Genomic DNA, 27,577 nt, shown 5'->3' with positions numbered 1-27,577 from the left:
CTTTCAGCAAGAGGAATGGTGGTGGCTGAGCCTTGAGATGTGGTGCCATATTTTGCTGCCTAGATAATATTTCTTCCACTTTGCTGACAAAGTTAAATAGTTTTCCCTTTTGGTTTATTTTTACTGGTATCTTTTATTTCTGCTTTAAAAGAGAACATTTCTCAGTAAGTGATAATGCTTGACTGGGATTATCTGCATAAGCCGTGTGGCAGGTACAAACCGAAATTAAATTTGCTGCTGGAGGGAGCTAAAATTTTGCTCCTGTGAAGGGTCTTGAGAGAACCCTAGGGAAGCAAGACGATTCGGTCCATGTCGTCACTGGAAAAGCATGTGTCAGGGATGCTCATCGCCTGAGGACTCTTGTTCAGCATTTGCCCTCTGCCAGGGAGGGAAGGCGCATGGACCGTGGTTGTGAGCGAGCGAGGTTAACCCCTTCTCCTGGGAATCGCCGTGCCGGGGTTGGCGTACCGGAAAGGTGCCTACGGCTTCTGGTCACTGGGTTTGTACTCACATGAGAGCTAATGTGTGTTTGCTCAGTGAAAATACATAGGTTTTGGAAGGAAATGCAAAGCCTGTGTCATGTAAGGGACTTTGAAGTTCTCGGTTTGAAAAGAGTGATGCAACAATCCTTAATATGTCTGTGCCAGACTTTCAAAAGCTCCCAGCAGCCAGCAAGTACCATTGTTCTCAACGGGAGGTGCTGGCACCGGCAGCTTTGGAAGATCTGGCTCCAGCAGCGTTCCTCGGGACCCCGTGCCCTCAGCCCACCAGGAGAAGGAAGGTGAAAAACACCGTTCTGTTCTGCAGGTGGGAAACGGGCCTTGAGGTCCTTTCCCCAAGTCAATGAACTGAGTGAAATCATTAAAATATTACTTAAAATCAATGAACTAATGAACCATGATGACTGCAATTCTGATTAGTCAGATTAACTATACCACTGATTACCATAAGAACTTAACCTGCATCATTTGCCGCTGAGTCTGTACATATAGCAGTCTTAAGTAAACTAAACTATTACTTTTCTGTAGTGATACCTTGTTTGCAGGAGGTGTAGCTGTACAAGGACATTACCTGTCCCTTGCTTGCAAACACTGTTGTTGTCTAGGAATCTCAAATACTGATAGTATGCAACCTTCAGGAAAAGGGAACTTTTCTCTCATTCAAGGCCACGTGAGATTCCCACTAGTCTGCACGTGGTAGGAATTAAATTTTGCGTTGTGAAGGGCAAGTCAGGAGAGTTCCTGACTTTGCTTCTACTTCTACTCTCCAGTCAAGATGCTCCTGAAAATGATTGTTCTGTTCTGATGTGATTTGGCTCCGGCAGCTCTCGCATCGCCCCCACTGCGGCTGATGTGCAAAACTGAGCAGGGTTTTTTACCTTTCACGTACCTTCTCTTAAAACAGTCACACCAGCTACTGCTCATTCCTACTGAGAGAAGTTGTGTTGAAACTTGGTAAATACCGTCAATTCATTTTTAAAACTCTTTCCTTGATTGCAGAATAATACTGTTAACTGCACAAGTGGGACAATTTCCAGTCCTACACACGTAGGATGCGTTTCATTTATCATATACTTGTTCTGTCAAACAAGCGAAAGTTGAGATGTGCACAGCAGTGTGAGTCTGAGCTGGAGCTTGAGTAAATATTCCAAGATTCACATGAAAACTGTGAGGTTGGTAAGAATAAACAGTATGATTTAGAGTTAACTTTAGATGAAGTTGTGTTGATCAGATTTCAATAACACTGTAAAGTTTCTGTAATACTCCTAAGAACGGTTTTGTAAATATTTTGCTAGGGATCTCAGTTTTTACTCACTGGACACAGTGATAATCTAATTTTGGTATTTTTGGAAAGGCATTATATGCGAGATTCTTCCCAAGTCTGGAAGGAGATTTTAATAATGATCCTGGGACAAAGTCTTTAAAGAAAAAAAAAAGAAAAAAAAAGAAAAAAAGTCAGTCACATGCAGTATTCCTAGAGGCTGGAGAACTGAGTTGGTACAGTTTTTAGTAACAGTCTGTGAACGAGATCCAGAAAAGTCCATTCTTGGCTGAGACATTCATGTTAACCAAAGGGCTTTCAAAGAATGCGCTGGGAAGTCATCTGAGGATACGTGGAAGCTGCAGCCTGGAAGGGGTCTGCATGCGTGTGTGGTTTTAGCAGGGGCAGCAATCCTGGTTTCTCTGAGCTCGTGCGGAAGAGAACATAATGTTCTCTTTAGAAGAAGGCCACTTACAGACCAGCTGCTCCACAGCACCGCAGTGTTCGGTGAGCATGCTGTGCATCTGGAAATAGATTTATTTTATTTTATTTTTTATTTAATTAGGCTGTGGTCTAAACTTTTTTGCATCAGTGTTTGTACAGTCCTGTAATTATAGTCAGCATGCGTAGGCAGCACAAAAACTCCGCTGTACCTGAAGACCAGCTTAACACCTTTTCTTTTTCTCCTTTCTTTTGGAATGTCTTTGGCTTAAAAACTCCTCCTGCTCTTGATGAACAGAGGTGGATTATTGATGAGTGGGCACCATCCCTTGCCAGCCCTGGGGTGAGGAACGCGGTGAGATGTCGTCTTGCTGGGAGGCTGGTGACAAGCCCCTTCCTCAGCCCCTCTCCGTGCATGCGGCCATCGCTGCTGTTCCTACCGAGCGTTCTGCTCCCTTGAAGGTTTTCTCCCTCCATTCAGATCAAGTTGAATGTAAAGTTGGGAAGAAAACGTGTGAGCATGTGCACAGCCGTGCTGTGTATGTGGGGAGGAGGGAGGCAATCTGGAAGCTGAAACTGTGTCAGGATGATTCCTTGGAAATTCTTCTGTAATAGAGTTTTTTAAAAGTCTTTTAAGCTTTCAAATACAGAATCTGCCTTTAATTTATGAAAATAAAGTTGGCCATCTAGTTCAATTCAGGGGTTTTTTTAGGCTGGCGCTCTAACTTCTCAGGGGATAATTGACTATTTCCTCCTCATAATTACCACACCAATCCTTCCTACGTTGGAATTACCTTACACCTTCACTTCATGCTTTGCTTTCTTCACTTAGTCGGTGCATCTCTTAATGCTAAGGACCCTGTGTGATTTGCTGAGGAGGAGGAGTGCAAGACAATGTCCTATTGACCAGTGGTTTTATAACCTTCCTTCTTCTTGACATGGAGCTCAAACGCTGTACAGAGATGCATTTATTTACCTTGGGCTGTTCATATAAGCAGGAGTAGGGTTGAATTCTCATTTATAAACAAACACGTCTGTAACAACCCAAGTGAATGAAAGACGCATGAACATTTTGCTGATACGCCATGCTTAGTTTCCAAGGGTTGTGTCCATCCCCCCGCAATTATTGTTATAAACACACTAGTAATCTGTTTTTCTTGGCCAAAAGAATAACTGTTGTATTACTGTGAATTTTCTATTCCTTTATAGAAGTGAAAAACGATAGCTGATGTTGTGCTGGTTTCCAGACTGTTTCCAGGCAAAAACATAACACCATTTCATTGCTGCAGAAACGTTCGAATTTGGAATTGAAAATATATACTAAATGTTTCTTTAAGCTTTCAGGATTTTTTTAAATTTGAAATTACGTAGGAGTGGGTATAATGCTGGCCTGGTGCAACAGAAAGCTGTGACAGTTCGTGCAATCTTGCTCAGCAGTTTCCAAAAGCAGATCCTAAGCCTGTTCAAAACAGTTTGTCAGGGAACCACCAATTCTGTTATATGCAAGAAAAAATGAACAAACGCATACTACTTAATTGTTACCAAAGCAGATAAATTTCATGTTTTACGTGGTCCTTCTTACCAAAGGATTAATAAAAGAATCAGTCACCACATAATTCCATTCTTTGCCTGTTGCTAAAGCTTTTATCCTTATTTTTCAGTAACCTGGCTGGTTTCATTTCCCTGTCATTATCACAGGGTAGATACACCAGTAGAAGCCTCTTCCTCTGACCGACAGTGTAATGACTATCAGGCAGAGTAGCTTGGTGCCTGCTGACCCCCAGCCAGGCTTCCCGAGCGGGATCTCGTGGTTTCTGGGACTCGTGCTTGTGCAGGACACGGTGTCCCAAAACTGGACGCACAACGTCATTGCATTAAACGGAATCCAGGCAGGTTGGATGCTTTGTGCTTCTTTAAAACGTCCCCACTGGCTAAGCTTTTTCTTTTGTTCTGGAGATTGCCGATACGCCATCCAGCCCTACGGGGCAGATGCATTTTAACCGTCACTAATGATTATTTGTATTGTTAATTCCAGCTGGCAAGAAAGGAGGGAGAACTAATGAAACAGGGATTCTTTTACTTACGGTGATGCACGTTTGCTGCTAGCTGGCAGTTTCTGTTTTTCCTGATTTTTTTTTCCTTTGATTTTATTTTAAATTCCTTTCTTTCCATTCCTATTGACATGACCTTGAGTAGGTTCTTAGTCATGCTTTATTTAGCAAAGCACTCTGCCTCTATGTTGTTGGAGAAATTAGTTAAGAATTACGCAGAATGGTTCTTCAATGCAAACTGGATCTTGAAAAATCTTGTCATTACTTTACATCCTGACTTTTTTTGGTGAATTTTTCCCAGATACCTCTGTCATCCCAGCTGCGTGGACCTGCTGTGCACCTTCACTGGCATAACTGAATTTAATCATGTGCAGCTTGCTAAACGTTATCATATGATAAAATACCATGGTAAAATTTGTCGTGAACCATGAGCAGCTTTTAGCGGGCAGGATATTTGCACGAACACTTGCTTTGAGGCACACCAGAGATTAATTTAACACACCATTCCTAGTGAAGCACACAGGACGATAGAAATAGTCCGAACTGCCAACTAAGTCTCCTGAATTGCTTTTGAAAACTGTCTTAACTTTTGTACTTTCTTTCCTAGCACTCTAAAAATGCATCTGTGCTAAAAAAAATAACGTAATGCCACAGATCATCAAAATTAAGATAAACTGCTAGGAAGCGTATGTCTCTTCATGTAGAACATAATAACTGACTGTGTGCTTCATTGTTATTACAGTACATAGAATTACTATACTTTCTGTGTCATATCATTTATTAAATGCAGATGTAATTGTTTCTGGGTTAGAAAATAAAAGTGGTCATGTGAAATTTCAGTGATGTACAAGTATGCCAGAAATAGAAATCAGTTGTAGGGAGGAAGGTGATAAACTAAGTTTGGGAGGAATTATGATGAGCATGCCAGTATGTTAAGTATAGAATTTAAATAATCTTTTAAGAGATTGGAGAAATGGCCTAAAATAGGAGTGGTTCCGTTATGGTAAGAACAAGGCTCTGCATTTAAGCAAGAATTAGCACGTGAGATGAGTGACAAGCCAGCAGTTGTGTAGACCTCACTGACTTTCATCTACTCAGTGATCTACTATAGCTCTCAGAGTCCTACTGCTGGTGGGGACAACTGCATGCAGGTGTCTTTAGAACCTGTGAAATGAACCTGCTATGCCCATGAGTCGTGGTAATGCCTCTGTGAGGAGCCCTGTGCCCAGGTGGGGATCTGGCATTTCAGGAAAACTAATTAGAGAGCAAGAGCCGAACAATTTGGAAGTTCAGAAAATGAGATTTGAGACAAGAGGTGGAAGAGGAATGATTCAGTCTGGACAAGGGAGGGTGTAATAACGCTTGTTAGCTGTGCAAAAGCTAAAGGAAAACAAGCTGTTGTTCCTGTACACTTTAACAGAAATAATGAAAGGCTGGAATTGCATCCCTTGGTGAGTTGTCGGGTATCAGTGTTGGAAAGGTTTTAAGACTGGATTTAGAGAAGTATCTCTTCAAAATGGAGGAGCTATAGTTGATTCTGCCTTAAGGCATAAGAGAAAGACTACATGAGCTCTTAAGGGCCCTTCCAGCTCTGTTCTTCGCTGATTCCCTAATATAGCTAAATGTTTTCATACCATTCCTTATTGTCATCACAAGTGCAACTGGCTGAGAACGCACCACCATAGCAGTGTTGCCAGGCAAATTAAGCGACATTTTATATACTCGTTCAGTACAAGCTTATTGCCAAGAATTTTCCAACCTTTTCCAGCATGAAAAAAAAATAAAATAAGAAGCTAGAGCAAACAATTATATCTGTATTCCATTTTAAATTTGGTCAAACTTGGATTCGTCAGAATTTGAGAGTGTAAAGGATGTGGAAAGAAGGGTATTGTCCACCCAGCCATCTGGAGGAGGATATAAAAGGTCTCTGGAGATGTTGCATTGTGCAATAGCTAAAGCTCATGACTTACCTTCAAGAGCTCTAGATAGAAAACATGTGGAGGGTGAAAGGCAACATGTAAACAGTAAGCATGAAAGAAATAATAAAGCTGGCCTGGGCGCAGCATGTTGTTCTGACTGCGAGATCCAGACAGTGAGGATTGCATTATTCAAACAGGAAACTGGAGGAATGTTTCTCCAGTGCCTATCTTTCCAAATCCTGGAAGCTGAGCATTATCAGCTAATTGTTAGGCTGGGCTGATAATGACGAGACATTTGTCCTCTAGCTGCAGTGTTGCCATTCCTAGGACAGTCAGTAAGAACCACAAAGGATGTGTAGTTTGTGTTCCCACGACAGTCCCACTTCATGAGCAGCCAGCACGAGCTCCTGCCCGCTCTCCTGTTTGGTCCGATGGGACCACATCGGAATGGTCTCTCTTGAAGCCAACTGGTAGTTCAGCCCCAAGGAGGGAAATCTTTATCCACCGTCTGGGCTGATGGATCTCCTCATCAAAGCCAGATGTGTCATCAGGAAGTCAACAGAGACAGCAACAGTAGATGCCCAAATGATGAGGCTGTACCTGTCATGTGAGCTATGCAGAGAAACAGGAGCTTCTGGCTAATTTTTTTCCAAAGGTTTCTTTATTATAATAGCTTTCTGTTTAACAGAAACTCAGAAGGGTGAAAACAGAGTTGTTAGTCTTTGGCTGTTTTGCCCCCAGAGCAGCTTTTGATAGCAGCATTCTTCATCTGGTAAGAAGTCTGTCCATTGCTGCTCAGTCCAAGTTCTGTGGCTTTTTGTGCAATGGTGATGACTGACGCAGTGGTTCTAAAATGTATGTTGTATCAACAGTGCTACACATTGATGCCTTCATGGTGTATCCAGCATGAATCTTGCATTCCACCTCCTCCCGCTCTGTGGCAGCCCTTCTGTCCCCTTGAATGTGGGGCGATGCTGCAGTAGGAGTATTTGCACAGAGGGCTGAAGGCCCTTTGCGTTCTCTTGTAGGCAGAGCTGGGTGAGAGCTGATGTGGAGGAGACGTCTGACACCTACTAGCCCTTGCTGAAGAGAGTGGGTGAAAGAGGGGGCTGCACTGAGATGGAGGATCTTCTGACCCAGGAGGAGTGGGGAGGAGTAGAGAGGTTGTAACACAGTGTACCTTCTGCTGTGGGATGGGAGTCCCTGGAGAGGGACCTGTTTCTCCTACCCACTGAGATTTGCTGTGGAATAATGTGTTAACGGTTAAAGTTTGTTTCCATCTCCTAATACTTAGTGCCCTGCCCAGCAGGAATTTGTGGTATCGTAACAGGACGTGGTGTTTTAAATGGACCTGCCCATGACCACTGTGTGCCTTGTAGGGACCTGGGGGCTCTGGGTGTTCCTCCTCCTGGACTAGCGAGCGGTGGTCTGGGGTCCTTCCGTGAGTTGAACACATCCTTATCCACCGAGCCAGCCGCTCAAGCCTTCACCGTACTGATCCTTCCCGGGTTCGAGGTTGTGGGCACCCCTTCCAAGAGGGCGTTCTGCGGCCAGTGCTCTGTCTGCCTGCCATCGGGCTGCATCCTGCTCGGCTGGTCTCTTGCTCCATTGAAGGATGGACAGAGTTGTGGCTGACTGGATTATCTAAAGTTTCTGATATGGTGATGAGAATGTGCTGGAAAATGTGAATATTTAATTGTGATTAAAACTGCTTCTTCCCTGAAAGTTTGAGCTGTTTATGTTGAAACTTTTTAAGACAGTCAAGTCAATGATGATTCCCAGCAGTGATCGCATCTTTCTCATGATCTCAGGCATGATCTCACTGGCTCTTCAAGGGGGCTGTAACCCTTTTGTCTATCAGAGTAATGCAGTACGGGTACTCCCACTTGTGTGACAGCACCACGCAGTCGTGGGTCGCCCCACTTCTTGCTCATACTTTTCTTTATAGTGGGCAGTGGGTCATTTAACCATTATTAACGCATTTGGCAAGGTGGATGTTCTTGTATGCAGAGATGTCACTTCAGGACAGTGACTTTAGATTATTTGTATGAAAAGCCATCAGAAAAGTCATTATAAAGATTTAAAAAAAATCAAAATCAATTTGACTCAGAAAAATGTGTTCAAACCCAGTTACAGCAGATTACAATCTGTTAATAACTTTAAAGACGTGATTAAAAACTGTGGTGCATTAGATGGCAAACACTGCCTTTTGTGACGGTTTGCTTATAGTTTGACACTGGGAAATGTCTATTTGCAAAAAGGCTAAATTAATTGTAACCCATTTTGTGTTTGAAGATGATGTGAATATAAAAGAATAATGTTCTTTTTTCCTGATGACTTACACTTGTTTTACTAACATACATCCCGTCTCAGAAGCAATTTCTCCTTTCTTCTTCTTGGGAAAAATTCCATCACTGAAATATTTAAATTCAATGCTGCAGTGATGGCTGTGGTCATTATTTTATACCCTGGAGTTTTTATGGAGTCCTTTAATGCCACGCTGGTGATGGCTTTGTTTGTCCTTTTGTCTGAGCCTTTGGAATATGCCAGTGTAACCTCAGTGCCTTCACGTCTCAGGGCAACGTGACAGTTGGATAACTGGGTGAAGACTCCTTAGTAGAGATTTCAGAGTTGACCATTTGACTTGGGTGCAGGAATGAGCATCTGGAGACCCAGGGAGATGATTTCCTGGAAGAGCACTCCTGGAGGAGGCTTCATAGTGAAGAATACAGTTCCTGGTGCTTCACCTTTGAGGGACATGATAAACACCCCAGGGTGAGCCTAAAACCTACAGGGCTTATGAACAGGAGTGCTTAATGGGTAACTGAAGTCCTAACTGCAAAATAACCTTCTAACACTAAATAATAATGATGTGTAGCTCCTGAGGCTCACCAAGGAAATAAATCAAAGCTGCAAATGATCTTTATAGCCCACTTCTTACCAAATTCATCTTCTTTGCCCAGTCTCCAGTCCTGTCAAGTGTATCTGTTGCATCACACCAGAGAAGTCAGAGATTTTGGGGTTATTTCAGGCAAAGGCTCCGTGTGTGTGTGCAGCAGGCACAATATTAATGGCCTTTGTGAATGCCCTGCCAGGATGCTTTATAACGAGAGTCGGGTTTGTGTTAGCTGTAGCTGAGGGGAAGAGGAGCAGGCAGTGCATCAGGAAGGCGAGTCTGAGGGTAAGCTGAACTCCAATTTTGGAGTTTAGTCTGCTGCCACTGTCAGTCTCCACGTGCTTATGTTAACGTCTTGCAGTGCTGTGTCCTACTGAATCCATGAGATAGCGCAGTCTGTGTTATCTTTGGACATCCTGCATCTATAATCTGTATTTTATGAATAGCAGGGAGGATCTGTAAAAGAAGAAATTGCATCTTCTGAACCCAAGAAAAGATAGCTGCATGCTGGTATCGCAGTGAGGTGTATTTTTGTTGCCTCCTTTATTTTTTGTAATGCGCTGAATGTTTATTTTCTATCAGTCAGAAAAAGATTGAGTTGCATTTTAGGTAGCCGGTGTACCCAGAACGGCTTTAACACCCAACTGAACAACCACAACTGAGAAGAGGCCACACAAAGAGGAGATGTGGCCTGATAACTACTTGCCTAGTACTATGAAAAGAGGGATTTCTCTGAGTCCGCTTGACAGACCTGTTGGTACAGGATCACACTGAGCCAGGGTGAGTGAGTAACCCACTGCTGGGAGGTTTATAATTACTTTTGAGTTGACCGGAGGAGATTCAGTCTGTTGTGAGGGATGTCAGTGCAGCCTTCACCAAATCTCCTCTCTATCTTTAAACCTGCAATTTTCCTCTTTGTCTTGCCTGGCTTGAGTTTCGCCACCTTCCCTTAACTGTGGCTCCGCTAACATGCCTGCAAGTCTGTTGGCCATTTTGTTATCGGGGTTGGACAAAATGGTGATGAGCTGCCAAGTGTTGTCTGTGTGTAGGTAATACTGCATCCTGCCACGTGGTTAATATGGGAAGTCATAAATGAATAAAATAATGACATGATTTAGGCAGGAAGGGACCCCTGGAGATCACCCTTGCCTTGTCTTTTCAAGACTGGACCAACTTCAGCTCTATGCCAGGTTCCTCAGGGCCTTGTTCCCCCTGGATCTGTGAGGATGGAGATACCACGATCTCTCCAGGGACCTGTTCCAATGTTTGGCTACTCCTGTGAGTTTTATTTCCCCTGATATCTAATCAGAATTTCCCTGGTTGAAACTTGAGTCTGTTGCTCTTCATCTTTGTACAAGCTTCACCTTGAGCGCACTCTGGAAGGAGAAGCAGCTGAGATTTTCAAGCAAAAAGACAAAAACTGCAAAAAACCAGCCCTATCCATTCCCTGTTCACCCTTGGATCCGCTAACTGTTAGTGCCAGGGTATGTAGTGATGCCAGCAAAGTTTCATTTGCATCCACCAGCAGCAGGAGAACATTTATGAGCAAACCCATTCTAATTTCCTTACTCCGTTCAGGTCTGTAGCTCACCAACGAAGTGTAAGGAAACAGCAGGGAGCTCGAGGCTTGTTAGAGGCTGAGTGATGACAGCCTAACTGCACCCCTGAAAACTTTATTGTTCTCCGCTGACTGGATTTCTATATTACATGCAGTGAACCTTGTGGTGGAAGCCAAGAGCAGGAATTACCCTACACCTGTGGTTTTGATCTGTGTTGGAGTGAGGAGGAGGATGTGTCTGCTTCGGCCTCCCGCTTCTGAGTAGCTGTCCCTCAAGTGGGGTTTCCCTACTGCAGGACAATGTGGTCATGGTGCTTCTTACAGAGCACCTCGGCGTTGGTGCTGTGCACAGCGCAAGGGCAGGTGGGCTCTCGTGTTCGGACAACCTGTGTTTTAAACAAGAAGAGCAATGAAGTAAAGAGATGATCTGTATTGTGCATTAGCACTTCTTACAGTCGCTTCCGAGAGTAGCTGCCCTTGCCTGCCACGTCTTCTCAGCACTTCATCTACCAGATCTGATGTGCAGAGGGCAAATACTGACAGTCTGATTTTTGGCTCGCTTCTCTTAAAGGTTTTAACCCAGGGAATTCCTTCCTAACACCTGGATGAAAATTTCTCCTAAGTTTTCCCTGAAGCCGCTTGGTCAAATCCCCTTCTCAGAAGTGGGCAATGCCATTAGTCCTGTTAGAGGAGTCACCTTCCATTTAATGTGGTGAGTCTGATAGAAGAGGGGAGGTGTAGCAAATTGCTGTATATTAGGGTAGAAGTTTTCTGTGTCTTGTAATTGTGCGTTAAACACTGCCAAGCATTCTTATTTTATCAGGTAGTTACTGTTGTTTCTGGCGAAATACGGCTGACGAAATGCACAGCTTGGCTTCTTGTGCAAAGGGAGCCCTTCTTAGGAAGCAGGGACTCCTGCAGCATGAGTAACTGATTAGTACCGGATTGCAAGAACTCGTAAAATGATTTGGAGTTGGTTGGAGAAGTACGAAATAAAATAAGAAACTAGAATGAATTGCAGATGTGCGTGGTAGATTTTAAACTGGGAATCCTAAAACCTCTTGCCTAAGTTGAACCACATTAAGGGCTTGAGAAACACCAGGTCCATGGGAATCCTGTGCTGCTTGGCATTGTGTCCACAAGCCTCTGTTTTTCAGGCTAGACACCGCATTTTCAGCTAGAGACTGTTTGGGTTCCAAGCAGATTTTTTTCATTTTGTTTTAAGCTAAATTAAAAAAAAATGCAGCCAGCAGCCAGGAGAATATTTGGCTTTTGTTTCTTTACCAGCTGTTTTTGTTCTCGGAAACTCATTTTAGCTCCTGGTGTGTTTCTTCAATTTGTAGCTTATGAATTGCAGGAGCAGACCATACGCTGCTGAGTGCACCCTCCATACGGAGCCGTGTGAGAATCGAGCCGTTGTTCGAGGGCAGGCAAACAATTTGTCGTTAATTCCTAGAAAGAAGGAGCTTTTGGGTGAAGGTCGCTAGACAGGATCTTGTGACGGAGAAGTTGGCTGCTTTCAAGAAATCTTGCTTTGTAAGAAGGCTTTAATGAGCTCCTTCCAGATCTTGCAGTTTCGCCTCTCATGGGGCGGTGGGCAGCGCCTGGAGCTCGTTTCCACCAAGCGCACAGAGCGAAGGCAGTCACAGGTCTTTACGTGGAGGTCTGATTTTCCTCCTCTTTTTCACTTTCTAGCTTGGGAAAGCTGCTCGGCTCCACTGGCGCTGGGTCCTGCCTGGAGAGAGAGCTGCTGTCCTTGCTCACCGCCCGCTCCCTGGGCGGCGGCCCCGTCCCGGCCTGCCAGCGCTCGCGCCCTGGGCGGTCTCCGGCCGCCCCGCCAGCCCTCCTCCTCCCCCTCGGGCCGGGGTCCTCCAGGGTTCCAGCACTTCCTTTGATCTCCTGCCGCTCGGCCTTGGCAAAGCCACGGCGTCACTGGGGTGGGGGCCAAACTCTTGCCTCCTCCCTGCTCTAAACCCAGAAGTCTGGTTGCATATTTGTTGAGATGCTTCTTATCTCAGCCATTGTTTTACCTTTCCTGCTTGTTCCCTTAACAACCGCTTTTGATCCAGCTCCATAGCGACTAACCCATCGTACACCCACGCACGGAGGCATGCATCATCGGCAGGGAAAACAATGCCGTTATCTCCCAGTTATTGCTGATGGCGTCAATATTATTCTTCATTTGTCTGGTGTAAGAATGAGAAAGAAAAAGGCTGCGTTCGGACCTCTAATGGTGTGAATGCCTGGCTTGTCAGCCTAAGTCCTTTCTGAATCCATTTACTTTACAGTTTCTTCTCTTTGATCTCAGCCCTGTGCATTTTCTCTGCAGCTTTGATTTGTTAAAGTGTGTAGCGCTTTATCATGCGCTTAATTTTAAGCGCAGTGAGAGTGCTTATGTGCTCAAGCTTGTTCGCAGATGCGTTTCTGTCTCGGGGCTGGTGTGTGAATGAGGAGCCAGGGATTGCGGCTTAATTCTAGCAAGGGATCTAGCTGGGTTTTCATTCTGAAGAATTATTTTTTGAAGACATTACTTTTTCTGCACAATTAATTTATGGCATGGTATGATAAAAACATTATTCTAATTTCAAATGCAAGTAGCCTAAAATGAGGAAATGCCAGAGTTAAGGATGCCTGCACAACACCAACCTACCACAATGTGGGTGTGAATTATGACAGTCTTTAATTACATGACCACATACCAACTTTTTTTTCCCAAAGAACTGTTGCCTTTCACAGTGTTGAAGATGGATGTGCTCCGGAGTGTGTAGCTCTTGTCTGTCAAAGCTCTGCCTCACTTGTTACCATAACCGGAGGGTGTAGAGGGAACCGAGCAGTGCTGTTGCAGGAGAAAAGGAAATATTGCATTCCTGCAAAAACCTAACTTTTATTCTTATTTCATTCATAGAGCTCTCATACAGACACAGCTGCCTTGAAGCTAAGCATGCTCAGAGCAATTGTTCAGAGTTTCAATTAAATTATGTTGGAAAGGAAAAGGCGATGGGACTTGTGGAATAGAGTAAGGGGGAGCAGGATTGGTGAAGGAGAGCCGTGATGAGGGAATCCTCTTTTGGGAGGAAAGAGCCAGGTTGAGTAGTTTATAACCAGTGGAACACAATCAGTGGATAGAGGAGCAGGTTTAAATGGCACAAAGTCCCTCCTGCTGCTGTATTACCTATGACGTGCTTCTCTGCCTAAAATCTTTCATAATTTTTCCCACCATCCTGGTTGGGATAGTTTAATGAAAGATACTGGATGACAAACCTAGAGCAGCATAGCTGTAAGTACTACTTGTGTGGTCAAACTCAATGCTTTAATAAAATAACCCCCAAGTTCCTGAGATCTCGAGGTGTGTGCCTCATGGTAGTGGAAATGTCTTGTCTCCCTCTGTTTTTCAGTTTCCCATCTGAAAAACAGAGATAACACTACGGGGTAAATTTGCGCTCTCATCTCGTGGCTTCTTGTCTCAGTACTGTTGGGTGGTTTAGTGCATCACTCTCTATTTTGAAGGTGGTGATGCTGGGGAAGGAGGTGTTTTGCAGAATTGTAGTTGTTCTTCATCTGATTTCATTCCTTAAAGAAAACTTGAAATGAACATGCTGGCTGTATTTTCCAGATAAATTATCCTACTTCTTTTTTTTTTTTTTTGTCCTAATGGTGTTCCCAAAGCCACTCCCATTCCTGGATCTTCAAGCTAGGAGCAGTGAAAGCTCAGCGTGCTGGGCAGGGCAGTGTTGGTGGTGCACTGCCGGGGGGATGAGCCCTAAGCCGTGGCTGTGCTCAGCCTGGAGGGTCCTCCTCTGCGTAGGCGCTGGGAGGGGAAAGAGGTCTGGAGCAGCGCGCTCTGTCTAAAGATCAGTGTCACCAAATGGGAGGCTTTAAATCAGGATGTTTTAGTCCCAAGTTCCTCTGAGCTCTCGCAGGAGAATCCAGTGCTGCTTTCTCAGCTAGGAAGATGCTGAGCGTCCGTGCTGGTTGTCTCACCCATGGGTTGCACATTGTTTTGAATGCTTCTGTCTCGCTTCCGATATTGCCTCTAGAATTACAGTTAACATAGCCCTGTAATTACTGTGTCGTGGATAGCTTTGGTATTTATTATATATTTTATGTCATGTTTCTCCATTGTTTTAAATTAAATATTTTTATAAGACCAAAAAACCCCAAACCCCACACATGTATGCTTTGAAGAGAATTGTACGTTTTCAGAATCGTTGGCAATGGGCTTAGTTTGGTTGGTTCTAAATTTCCATCATCTCCTTGTGCCAGTTTACTGCAGGTGTGGTGGATTCACACCGTGCTGTAGCTGCTTTACACGATGCAAAAAACTTTGTAAATGCAACAGCTAAGAATGTGAAGGTTTTTTCAGGGATAATGTACTTTTAAAAAAGAAAATCTGATAGGGTGATTCATTTAAGCCTCTTAAAACTGTTGCAAAAACTGTGATTTCCTCATTTGTTTATTTTTTTTTTATTTTTTGGATTTGGGGATGGATAATTACTTAGCAGCACAAGAACATTTATAATTCCCAAATACTTTAGCATGTTACCTCTTCAGCAAGTCTGTTATACTCAATCTGCCTTTGTCCCATCAGATCCCGTTGCTGTATAGTGAATCCCACAGTACCAAAAGGGGGGAGGTTTTTTGTTGTTTTGGTTTTGGTTTTTTTTGATTAATAGCAGCTTGTTGTAATCTTTTAAGTTCAAATTCTCTTCTGTCCAAAAACATGTTCTTACTGACGCTTGGGCAGTTGGAAAAAAAACCTGATGAGCAATTTACTTTTAATTTTTGTCTTACTAAGCCTGATTATTGTTTTAATTATCCATTGTTATTGTTTGTGACCTTCCACTAGAAATGTTTCGTATGAGTTTAGAAAGATTCCTGCTTTTATGTGAAGAGGGTGTGACTGCGAGGAAATGTTTGTTCAGTTGGGTGGAACAACTTATCTTTCTTTTGCTTTCTTTGGGGGACATTCATCTTCAGCTTGTTGAATTGTTTATCACCTCCAAAAAGAAAACGGTATTTTAGATTTACCGGATTAGATTGTTCCCCTAAAACCTGCAGGGGATCCTGTTTACTGGGGTGAAATGCTTGAAGGACACAGGGATGTTTTTAGCACCCAACTTTTAGCATATAGGACAAGAGGGAAGGAGTTGGAGGGAAGGGACTGGGCAAACCTGCCCTCCTGAGAAGCTGCCCTCTGCAATCAAAACCTTTTACATTTGGATTGTGCAGTCTAGCCGTGCGGCAGTAACTGGATGCACTTTAATGAATAAAGTATTAAAATTGTCGCTCCGTAATTTGTAGTCGGTGCATTTCTGTTTGGTATCTGGAGGAGTTAAATTCCTGCACGGTGGAGTCAGGATTTTGATGTAATGTTGGAAAGCAAATGCTGCCAATTTGGAGTCCATGACTTTAGCAATTGCCGGTCCTACTGCGTTATCCATAACAAATGGACAGTTCAAATGCTTTATTTTTATAGAACTAATTTCCTAGTTTAAATGCCTATTTAAAAGCTCTGGTCTAGTGTTTCATTTCTCAGTGACCCTGTTGTATTGAGGGATTGCGTTTCAGATCAGAGTCTGTCTAGATGTAGCACAGTACATTTCAGGAGCACTGCGCTATCTGCGCTGTACTGAATATGAAAGGCAGCAAGGAACAGCACTCTTGGTTGCATATAAATTATGTGAGATACACTTGGGATTAGAAAATGCTAAGTATTTTGCTGAGTAATGATTATTCTGCAAAGTTTATAGATGTGAAGCTTAACCATCATGCTACGGACCCGTGTATTATTAATAAAATTATTTTCAAAGTGGTCACTGAATCTAATGCTGTTATTTAGTGGGGACACTTTTAAAAGTGTCTGATATACGAGGTTGGACTTCTAGCTTTTTCAGTAAGGATGACTATATAGATAGATATTTTTAATTATTTGTGCACCTGACTTTAGTTTCTCAATTGTAAGTGCCAGTCAGTCTTCAAAAAACAGTTGCAAAGAGTTTTATGTTTTACATCCATGCAGGGTTTTTGAGTCATTTGTTCGGGGCAGGGAAGAAGCAAAATAACCAGAGGTTGCCTTTTTTTTAGTAAAGATTTCAGTGTAGTTAATCGATATACAGATTATTGTTTATGTAGTAGTGACCAGTAAAAAAAAATAAATTATATATTTGAACAAACCAACTTAGATAAAGGCAGCGAAACTGTAAACGACAGAAACCAGTGTATCGTTTTAGACTACACACATTTGGGAACAGGTTTATGTTCCAGCTTCTTAAAACCATCACCTCTTGTTTTAATCAGTAGCATGCTTGTTGAAAATAAACCGAACCTCCTGGGGGAAAAACAAATGAATAATGTCCCACTTTTCATTAGAATCTCATTAGTTTTGCAGTTATGAGGTATAAATCAAAAAACATAAGCGAAAACAGCAGTTCCCCAAACGCAGTGCTGTTCAGATTCCCACTAATGGATGTCTGGCTCCGTGTGCTTTATGTGGGTCTGTGATTGGAATTCAGCAGGGTACTGTGAGGTTTTTAGGCTTGGTCTGGTTAGTACAGCTAGCACGGGAAAAATACATCTGTCAACGTATGCATTTGAAAGTAATTTCTGATTCACATGGATGTGAATAGGTAGGAAGTCTGCTCACCGGTGTATTCGCGGGGGTTTGCATATACAGTGTATTCGAGCTCTTTTAACTTGGCCTGAAGAAGATGCTTTTTAAAAGAATTTCTCCCATGATTGTGAAAACCATGGGGTTTTTTTTAAAAAAAAAAAGGCTTAATTGAAACTTTTTGTCTTGGCTGTGTTTTGCAATGCAGCGATTTTAATTTTAGTGAAATATGGACATTGTGAAACTACAGAGATCTGAAAACGGGCATGAAAATAAAGGAAACTTAAAATGTGTTTCCTTCACACACAGTTTTTGCAAGCTTATGTTAAACCAGATAGTTGCAAAAGCAGAGTGTGATGGCTCATGACTTGAGCAGCTAATAAAACTTGCAGAGGTCAAGATGGGGAGGTGCACTTCCTTCCGCATAGTAGCTTTAGTGGTCTTGGGGGAAAAAAATTTCCCGCTGTAATAGAAGAATTGGGTTTATTTCCAAGGCTGGCTGTGGTGCTGTGCTCTCTAGCTGAGTCCTCAGGAACATAAGCTCTTCTCCGTCCTGTCGCACCGTTGTGGCTCTCAGTGTCCGTTTCTTCTCGGATCAGTGGACATTGCTGCTGCAGAGGTGCAAATCCCAGTGGAGAGGAGTGGGGTGCAATCTGGGCTCCATCAGCACGATCTCATTTACTGTGAGTACGGTAATAAGAGTAAGGCAGAGTAGGGAACAAATAACAGGGAGAAAGCTAGGTGATACAGTCATAGAACCCTAGACTGGTTAGGGTGGGAAGGGGCCTCTGAGGACCATCTAGTCCAACCCCCTGCAATGGGCAGGGACATCTTCACCTAGATGGGATTGCTCAGAGCCCCGTCCAGCCTGGCCTTGAATGTTTCCAGGGATGGGGCATCTACCACCTCTCTGAACAACTTGTTTCACCACCCTCATTGTAAAAAATTTCTTCCTTATGTACCTGGTCTGAATCTACCTTCTTTGAGCTTAAATCATTACCCCTTGTCCTATTGCATCAGGCCCTAATAAAAATCACTAGTCAAATCACTATTACTAGTGTCATAGATTGAGAGACCGCCTTGCTTTGATGTCATTATTGACCTGTGCAGTGCCGTGCCGGCTCAGGTCTGTAAGTGGAACAGCCGCCATCCCACCACGGGGAGCCAGGGCCACGGTCCCTGTTTTGTCGGACACTGCTTCCACTGTGGCTGTGCACCAGCACGTCTCGGCGCTGCTGTCCCGGGAGCCAGAAGAGTCCGGCCGGGCTGATGCTGCACCCGAGGCGAGGTGAGCCCCTGGCAGAGCGCTGGCCCTGCTCTGCTCCTCCGTGCTTGGGGTTGGGGAGCTCCGGGCGCTGGGTGCAGCACTGCTGGTGCTCACAAAGCAGTTGGGTCCCGGGATGCCCTTCTGCGGGCGGGCATGGCCCGGGGGTCCCACGCGGGTCTGGCAGGGCTGTGCTGGCCGGTGGCTCTGCAGATCCGCCCTCCTGTCCCTGCAGCCACGTCAGCCTTCTCCATTACCGGGAACTTCCCCTGCCGAAATTCCAAATCCAGGAATGGGCTGCATTCTCCCACAGGTAAAACGCAACCCCAAAGAGAACAAAACCCAAGTCGGCGAGGAAGCTGATGGCTTTGTGATGGGGTGAGGAGTGAAGCAGATGAAAGCGTTCTGCTCTGATGCTGCTGTAACTATGGCCTGCTTGTCTGTGGGTCTGGTCTGGGAGTACTTGTCCTTAGCCGAGAAACTGCCTGTTTGTTGGTTGCTGTTTGTTTATATAAACAGAAGACCCACGCAGGCTGCTGTTACCCCGGGGAGCCTTTTCAGATTAAGACCTTTAGGACAAAACTAGACTCGTTTGCTTTTTGTGGTTGTGTCTGCTTAACCACATGGCTTTTATTATAAATATAGTAGATAATGTATATATAGCAGTTCAAGGAGAGGAAAATGTCTCTAGTTGAACCAAATTCTACGGAAAATCAATTCCCCCTTTTAATATTACAACGAAAAGACGACCTGCTTGCATTTATTTAATACTGAGCGTGTGTAATTTTAAAAAGTGGTACCTTCTCTCATACAGAAAATGAACTTGCTGGGCCCAAACAGATTTAATAGCCGAGATTGGAGGGTGCATGCAAGTCTGTTCAAAATCCGCTGTAATTTGACATGAACTTTGATTTCCTGCCAACCTGAAAACGTGGGTCAGGAAAAACAGGTACTTGTTTCTACAACAACTGTTTGCTTGCTGTGGTATAACTTGCAGAAGCGTTCTCCTTTTTTTTTTTTTTTTTTTTTTAAAAGATTTGCATTGATTTATAAGTCTTTAAATTTAGAAAAGCAAACCGGTCTTTCACTTTTTCCAGAAGTGCTTCATTCTTTCCACAATATGTGTTTGGAAATATGAATGCTCTTTTACTTGGAGAGCAGGGGAGAAAGAAACTGAAATGTTGGCCAGTTTGAAATGTTTTACATTTTTTAGAGCAGCACAGGCTGCACTAACAAGCATTTTGAACCCTTCCCTCCGGAGTGCCCTGGGATGCCATGTGGCCTCATTAACTTGGCTACTCCAGGAACAGATTGAAAGCTGCTATTTTCATGTATATTGTTTAAAACTTGGCTGCGGTGATGAGGCGGGGAGGGAACACCGGGGAAGGAAAAAAACAGAAAAAGGAGAGAGCAAGAAAAAGAGACTTAAGGCCAATATTGCTGGGTTTTTTGTTACAGATATGGAAATTTTTGCAATATTGCTAGAATAACATCATTTTGGCTTTGATACAGTCCATTTGGGATGTCTTCTTTCCACTTGCTGAGTTTAACTTGGATTGAGATGAAGAACTTGTTCAGATTTGAGCATGGGTCTGTAAAGTCGCCCTTGGTGGGAGGTTAAAAATAGAGCCGCCTGGCTTTTTTTTCCCTGCTGTGGTATAGATGAGGTGCAGAAAGAGACAGAGTTTGCATTGTCCACGCTGTCTCCCGGGTTTCGTTCTGTCTGGAGCACAGGACACATGGCTGCGGTGTCTCCAGTTGTCCAACTGACAACTGGTTGAAGGTAGGGTTGAGCCAATTTGGGCAGACGGACATCCGAATTCCTCCCCGGGTTCCTCGCACTCCTGCTCAGTCAGGGTCAGGACCTGTGATGGAGGGAGGTTGTTTCACTCTCCATCTTAGTCAGGAGCAGGGCTCTTGGTAGTCATTGAATCGCCGCCTGAAGTGGGTGTTGGAGTGTTTTGTGGAGGAGCAGGGGAGGGGATTTCTCCTCCAAGCTGGGCTGTGGTGGAGGGGGGTTGCTCAGGAGAAGAGCTGTCCTGCCTATGCTAAGCCCTTCGCCCTCCGCCGTTCTCTGCGTGAAACCGTCAGGTACTGCCTGGGTGGTGAGCGAAGATTTTGGTAATCTGGTATTTCTGACAGTACAACCAATGATGGATTAGTCTGCAGAGGGCCTCGAGCTTTCTTTTGATGGGCACTGAAGGGTTTTCACACTTGGGTAGTATTCAGCCTTCCCTTCCCACTGGCCCCTTCCTCCTCCTCCTCCTCCTCCTCCTCCTCATCCTCCTCCTCCTCCTCCCCTTTCATACAGAAATACCACATTTCCTCCTCAGTCAAACCAGCAGATATGTATGTATCTCCTGATATCCGATGAAATCATGGTTATCACCAGTTACGGTCAGCGAGGCCACGTGTGGCCATTGCCACCGGAGTACCTGGAGCAGAGCAGCAGAGCAGAGCAGCAGAGCAGCTCCCCCAGGGCTGGGGCAGAGACACCTGGGGCGGGAGCTGGGGCTGCCCGCACAGCCTGCTCTCCGCTTCTCTCCTGGCAACAGCAGTGCTGCAAAATCTGCGTGTTTTAAAAGTGACTCATTTTGGTTTCAGGCCACTGGATTTGAATTCAAAATTTCAAATACTGGGTAGTCTGAATTTCCTATAGAAAATAAGTCTGGATTGCTGCTGGTGGTATAAGTAGGAAAACAGAAACATTCACGAAGGCTAATGGCTTTCGTCATGATGATGTCCATGGGGTGACGGGGGTGACCGGAGTGCTTTTGCCAAAGTCTGCGGAGGGGGAGACACTGTCAGGAATACAGTGGGAGGACGTACCGGCAAACGTTGGATTTTGCAACCTGCAGAAACACTGTCCTCATTTCACATGAGAAAACAGTTGCCCTCTCTAATTTCTGTTAATCGTGGCATGTCTACACACTGACTTACTCTGGGATGAGCTGTTCCCTTGAGTTCCTGGGGCTGGAGATCCTCTTCGAAAGTGTGACTTTCTGGGTCTTTAATGGTTGATTAAGAGCTTTTGCTGCTGTAACTGCAGATGCAAGAGCAAGCCCCATGCCATCTTATCAAAGCTTTGTCATCTGCAAGCTCTTTCCTCCCTGGTACTGGAGTCAAAAGAGGGTACTGGAAATGCTTTCCTGTTAGCATCTTTTGCCGTTTGTAGATCAATATAGTTTTAATTGTCAGTTCTATCCAGGAATGGCTTTTTTTTCCCCTCCTAATTGTCCGCTCAGCCCTTCAGAGGCCTGGGGACTCTTTAATGGCACGGTATCAGATTGATTGTTGGTGTATCTGAGGCGTTATTGTCTTAGGCTTGGCTTCTGATGCTGCGTGCAGCAGCGGAGCGCTGCGAGTGGAGAAGAATGACAGATGAGCGGAGGCTTCCTGGAGAGCGGGCAGCGCATCCCCCAGCTGTTTAGAAGAATTGAGGGAGAAAAAAAGGAGAAAGGCAGATTATCCCATTATGTTTACAGGGCATCGGTCACACAAACAATGACTGTCCTCTTTGACAAGAGGATTGTTTAATTAGTTAAGGGTTTGATAAAGAGATGACTAAACATACAGTGCTCTGAAGGCATCTGCCTTTTAGTACAGCAGGCACGTCCTCCGCGCTAGGACTGTGCTTTTCCTTTTTCCTGAGGAGGTCTCCAGAGCTCTGTTCCAAGTCTCAGAGCTGGTTACTTTGAGCATATTAAATTGGGTTTCTGTTATCTGAGAAGCAGAATTATCATTTAGCTGCCTGCAAACTAGTTCTGAGCATTCAGAAAAAGGTGAGGCAATGTAAATTATACTTGGAAAGGCATATTTTTTTATATATGTATTCTGATATCCTCAATCCTCTAATCTTTATAGCTTCTCCCTTGGTCCTTTTTTCTTATTTTTAATCTGTGACAAGCGTTGCTAGGTTAAATTCCCTCCCACAGATTGTGAACTGGACCAGAATGAGAATCTGTGTAAAGAGATTATTAATTATACATAGGTGAGTGTGAAAAAGAGGAATTCAAAATGCATGTTGCAGTGGCCACAAGTACAGTATTACACTGGCTTCGCCTTGCTTCTGAATTTGACCATAAAATCCAATTTGAAATACAGAAATAATGAATAGAGAGTGAATTCAAGTAGTACATTGAAGTGCCAGTGTTGGCATCAATTCTAGTCTGTATGTCTTCTCCAAACCAAGCAGTACAGAGAAATAAAATCAATATTCAGCGCTTTGTAAAGTGTTCCATCTTAGCGATGAAAGATTACACATTTAACATCCTGCTGCACTTGCAAGGGTTTGCTTGTTTTTAAATTGGCATCTGCCGTTGTAAACTAATACTGATAAATAATTGCACACAACACATTCTGTGTAATAAGAGATAATATTGTAGCAAATACAACTTTTTTTTTTATGGCGGCTACCTAAAATTGTTCTGTTGCTGTGTTGCACTCTTAAGCCAACCCTTGGAAGCCACTTATTTCTTAGTGTCTAGTATTGTTTTTAAGTTTCAAACCTCCTGTTATTTTTTTCTCGGAGGCTTTTCATTCTTTGTAGTGTTTTGTGACCACAGAACAAATACTTCTAATCTATCAGAGAGTGTGTGTCACTAGACGTTTAATCGCAGCCAGAGATGGTATGTATCAAGCGTTTTAAATTCACGGGGGGATCGTGCATCAGGTTTAACTGTCCAGCGTTGGGGACAAACTGCCGCTCTGTCTTCCAGTTATTGATTTTGCCTTTGCAAGCTTCCTCTTTGTTTGCTGAGTGTGACAAAGTGGGTAGGCTGTGCCATGCGTCAGCGTCCTTCCTCCTCCGGGCAGGGGAAGACAATGCGTTCAGCATCCCAGGCGGCGGGGGAAACGGCGATAAAGGTGCAAACACTGATTTAAGCATAGGTCAGAAATGTCTCTGTCCCAGATACTGGTGTTTATTTTCTTAGCGTTTCTTTCTTAAAATGGCTGGGCTGCAAGTTTGCCCCAATTTGCAAGAAAATGAGCTGGTACTGCCTTTCTTAAGATTAATTAAAATGTACAAATGTAGCTGCAGTCCGGTGCTTCAAAGATCTTATCTGGACACAGACACTGTGCCTCTCGAGGCCTCTTTCTCCTCATTCTCCTTTATCCACCAGCGCGGGGTCGATGCTGTGTGACACAGGGCACTCGCAGGACAGCGAAGCATTTACATCTGACGCCTGCTGCTTGCAGGTCTCACGGAAGTTTGTGGAGTCCCGTGTTAGTGCCTCACTTCCTAAATTTCCCTTATAGCTTCCTAAAGGGATGCACAGTGTTCTAAAAGATGTTTTTCCTCCCAATAAATAGCAAGCAGCCTTCAATTACCGTCAATGAGGAGCTTTCCTCCTCCTGCTGCACTGCGTGGTGTCTCTGGGTCAGGACGCTGTTGGCCCAGGCTGTTTCTGTCTTCCTGTTTTCCGCAAACTCTCAGGCTAAAGGAGGTGGCCAAAGTACCCTGAAAGAATTCCAGGTCGAGTGTCTCATCGGCACAGGATGCCACTTCATGCGTTCGTACCAGTGAAGATCAAGTTTCTCTTCGGTAGGAGCTGTGCCAGCTTCGCCGCCCACCGCTCTGACAAAGGGTATTGTTTCAGCATTTGAAGTGATTAATAATTTTTAGGAGGTTGCAATTTTCCATTTTCAGCATGTCGCCTCAGGTTTCCTTTCTGTGTCCCAGAAGGCTTTGGAGAAGTGGAGGGACACAGCGATTTGGAGAAGCAGAGAGGCACAGCGAGGAGCGTTTGTGCCATCAGGCTTACCTGCCTGGAGGGAGGACCGTTGCAGTTCTTCCTACAGTGCATTGTGTCCATCTAGCCCTCTATGTGAACAAAGCTAGTGGCTTCCTCAGTTTGCAGCATGTCATCCTTGTTGGGGTTGGAAAATCCTACTTCCCAGGTCTTTTTTTCTTTTAAGATTCACAGGGATGTGTTTTGAAGCACTACACCTTGGGCAGTCCCTCTGCCCATTGTAGCAATGCCCTGTTCTGTTGTAGAGTTTCTTGGGTTTTAACGAAATGTTTTCCTTAACCGCCATCAGGCTGTGAGAAATTTCCTCTCTCATAATGAGTTTAAATAACAACTTTCCTGCACCTTATTTCCATCGTTAGCCTGATAGAAGTCCCTGAGGAGGGACTGCAACAGCCCACGGGTACACACAGCCTTAAGAAACTGGACTGCATTTCTGCAGTCGGTTCATCACTGAATCCAAAGGTGCCTCAAAAAAGACGAGGAACGCATGGGACAGCTACAAGCAGCAGCGTTGCTTGTCTTTTCAGCTAGCACCTTTCTTGTTTAGCAAGACCCTTGCCTGTTTTCTGTGCTCTCGCCTTGCTGAAACCCTGCAGGGAGAGCTTATGGCTTTCTGCCTTGCTCTGTGCTGCACCTACTGCTTGGAAACTAGATAAAAGAGACATCGCTCTGCTGCTCAGGTAACGAACATGAACAGTAGATACTTGCGTGCATTTCTAGCTTCCCGTAGCACTGTAACAGCAGCACTCAAAGCTGGAGCGAGCTGTTTCGGTGCCTGGGTTGTTGTCTCAGTTTGGATTCAAGTATCGCTGCTGCAGACCTGTGGCTGCGATGGTGGCAGCAGCGGGGTTATGTATATCTACCCTCATTTATTTTCTGTAAAACCTGACCTGTCACAGTCCTGAAGTTACTATCTGCCGGGAGGCTGAGATGTCTTCCACTGACAAAGGGGGTGAGGGGACTTTTTCTCTGAGCTAACGCACGCTGAGTGCTGGGCACCTTTCTTAAGACACCATGCGGGGAAAGTAAAGCCACGATAAACAGTTAAATAATATCACTGCCTAGCTTCCCAGTGAGGAGGGCCATTGAGGCACAGAAATGGAGGAAGGGATGATATTTAGGACCATTCTTACCAACTGTTAAAACAGTTTTAAAAACTTCCAAGAAAGTGTGTGGCCATAGAGATGGAATGCCAACAGTGGAGACGCAAGCAGATGCAGCAGAGCACCCTTCTGCTGGGACTGCCGGCCACCGCAGCCAGCACTTCTGTTGTCGTGCATCCTCTGGGTGATGCACGATGCTGGTCCCGTACAGCATGCAGCCTCTTTGGGATTTAAGAAGGAATTTGAAGAGCTGATCTCTCTGCAGCTGAGACATGCATCAGTTCTGCTGGCTTTGATAAGAGCGTGCAGCATCCTCATCTTTTTGCTGACCACCGTAAGCAGGTATCCCACAGCATCGCCTCCGCAATGCCTGCCAGCAGTATGGCCGTGATGCTGGCTGAATTCGTGATACCAAAGGTGAAGTCATGGTTCCCTTTCAGTTTGCTTTTCAGAACTTGCAATTTCTGGTAAGCATCTGCAAACTCCGAGAGGGGAGAGCTATGCGGGAGAGCACTGCAGGGTGAGATGTGTCTCCAGTGGTTACTTTGATCAAGGCTTAATAAGAGAGGTACTTGATGGCATTGTGGCGAAGCAGTGCAGATGCACACAATCTTGATGTAGCTAACTTGCTGCACTGTGAACAAGTGAATTAGGTTATAACATCCCAGAGCAGACACGGCATTTCATGTTAAAATGAAAAGAGAAAGAATCCCGATCTTTCCAGCGGTTGCCCACAGCTTTGCTGTTTCACTTTGAATTTGTTGCCAGTTATTCAGATGCCAAATCATTTGGCAGACATAAATCAGGTATTCCTGCCCATGCCTAAAGGAGAATAGTATGTTGGTTCTAACATTTGCATTATTTTATGGATTGATTCATCATTACTTAAAGGTCTTTGAAAAGGTGGTTAAAACTATGCATAAACTGTAGTACTTTCTGAAAAATTAGACCATGATTATTGCAACTATAACTAATAAATCATACTGTGAAAAACACATGCCTTTCAGGTTAATAATATTGTTTATGGATGCCTAGCAGTCCAAAAGCTGGCTAATACAGCATTTTTCTCAACTTCTTCTGAAGATAATGGTAGAGACTTCTGTGACTATTTAGATCTCCTGATCCGAGCAGACAGTTTCACAGTGACTGTGCGTGGCACTGCTCAAAACACTTCTGAAAATTAATCTGAGCCTTTGAACTTGGGTTCTCTGTTCCCCCCGAGATGGTCTGACCCATTTGTTGGGTGATGATGCAGGAGGAGGCTGGAAGGTAAAGCCCTTGTTTTTTATCATAATAAGAACCAAAGGGCAATGAAAAGGTTATTGAAGACCCATCTTCCAGACATATGGAAAAACCTGGCTCGCTACCCAGGAGTTTCAGGAGCGGTTTCTTGGTGCCGGTCTTCCAGGAGTGCTGCGAGGAGAACAGAACACTGGCGTCAAAACTCTCCTTGGTTTGGACAATATCATCTCCCACAAACTTGATTACAAACTGATGTCCGATGTGAGAGCCATAAATGCCACCACAGGTGACCTTGTAAATCCCACTGATGGCATAATCACTGCACTCAAAGCCTGCTTTCTGAGGAAGACCTCCTCTAAGCTTATTCAGGAGATAAAGGGTGAGGAAGAGCTCTCCCCGAAGGAGTTTGGAAAGCAATTTATTATCAGGCATGGTGTAGATAATACTGATACAGCTTGGGAAGAGATCAAAATTCAGCACACAGTGTGTGGTATATAATGTGACTCAATTTTTGTTCTGACTTTGTGGATTTGACATTATCCCTGCACTCCAGGAGGATGTTGTTTCTCGTGCTGTGTGTACAAGCATGAGGAAGCCTACAAGGAGATTGTGATGGAGTTATTGGCTTCATGCTCCAAAAGCTTGACAAAGACTTAATTGACTTTGATGAGCAGCCTTAATTCACCTTGATGTCATCTGGTGATGACAGTGAAAATGAAACTTGTTCAGAAAGCAGCAGTGAGAACCCTTACCCTGACAGACTGGTGTGGGGGTGTCAGTCCATTAGGTGCCAGGAGGTTAAGCTGTTCAGGACAGAGGTCTTCTGAGAGAGTGGGCAAACAAAGCCACCAGTGCATTGTAAGACTTGATCTTGTATTATAAAGAGATCTACTGGTCAAAGTCTCAAGCCTTTAATTTACATTTCCAATAGTTGTCAGGATCTTCAGCCACAGCAATGCCAGCATCTCCTCCAGCTTTTCAG

General features: G+C 44.3%; 1 protein-coding gene across 36 annotated transcripts in view; it reads left to right on the top strand.

Moving 5' to 3' along the window:
- EXD3 (exonuclease 3'-5' domain containing 3) overlaps window positions 1-27,577 on the top strand; it is a 295,827-nt gene that overhangs the window by 28,913 nt on the left and 239,337 nt on the right. The window contains exon 1 of one of the 36 annotated variants that reach the window (XM_054848345.1): window positions 23,960-24,085. The exons of the other annotated variants lie outside the window; for them this stretch is intronic. The gene's annotated coding sequence lies outside the window, so the exon portion shown is untranslated. Of the gene's footprint in view, window positions 1-23,959; window positions 24,086-27,577 lie in introns of those variants that run through there. 36 annotated transcript variants of the gene reach the window in all.

Source organism: Grus americana, chromosome 20, assembly GCF_028858705.1.
Source record: "Grus americana isolate bGruAme1 chromosome 20, bGruAme1.mat, whole genome shotgun sequence".
NCBI classification, from domain to species: Eukaryota; Metazoa; Chordata; class Aves; order Gruiformes; family Gruidae; genus Grus; species Grus americana.
Note: the sequence above shows the minus strand (reverse complement) of the source record. Positions and strands in the feature narration are given on the sequence as shown.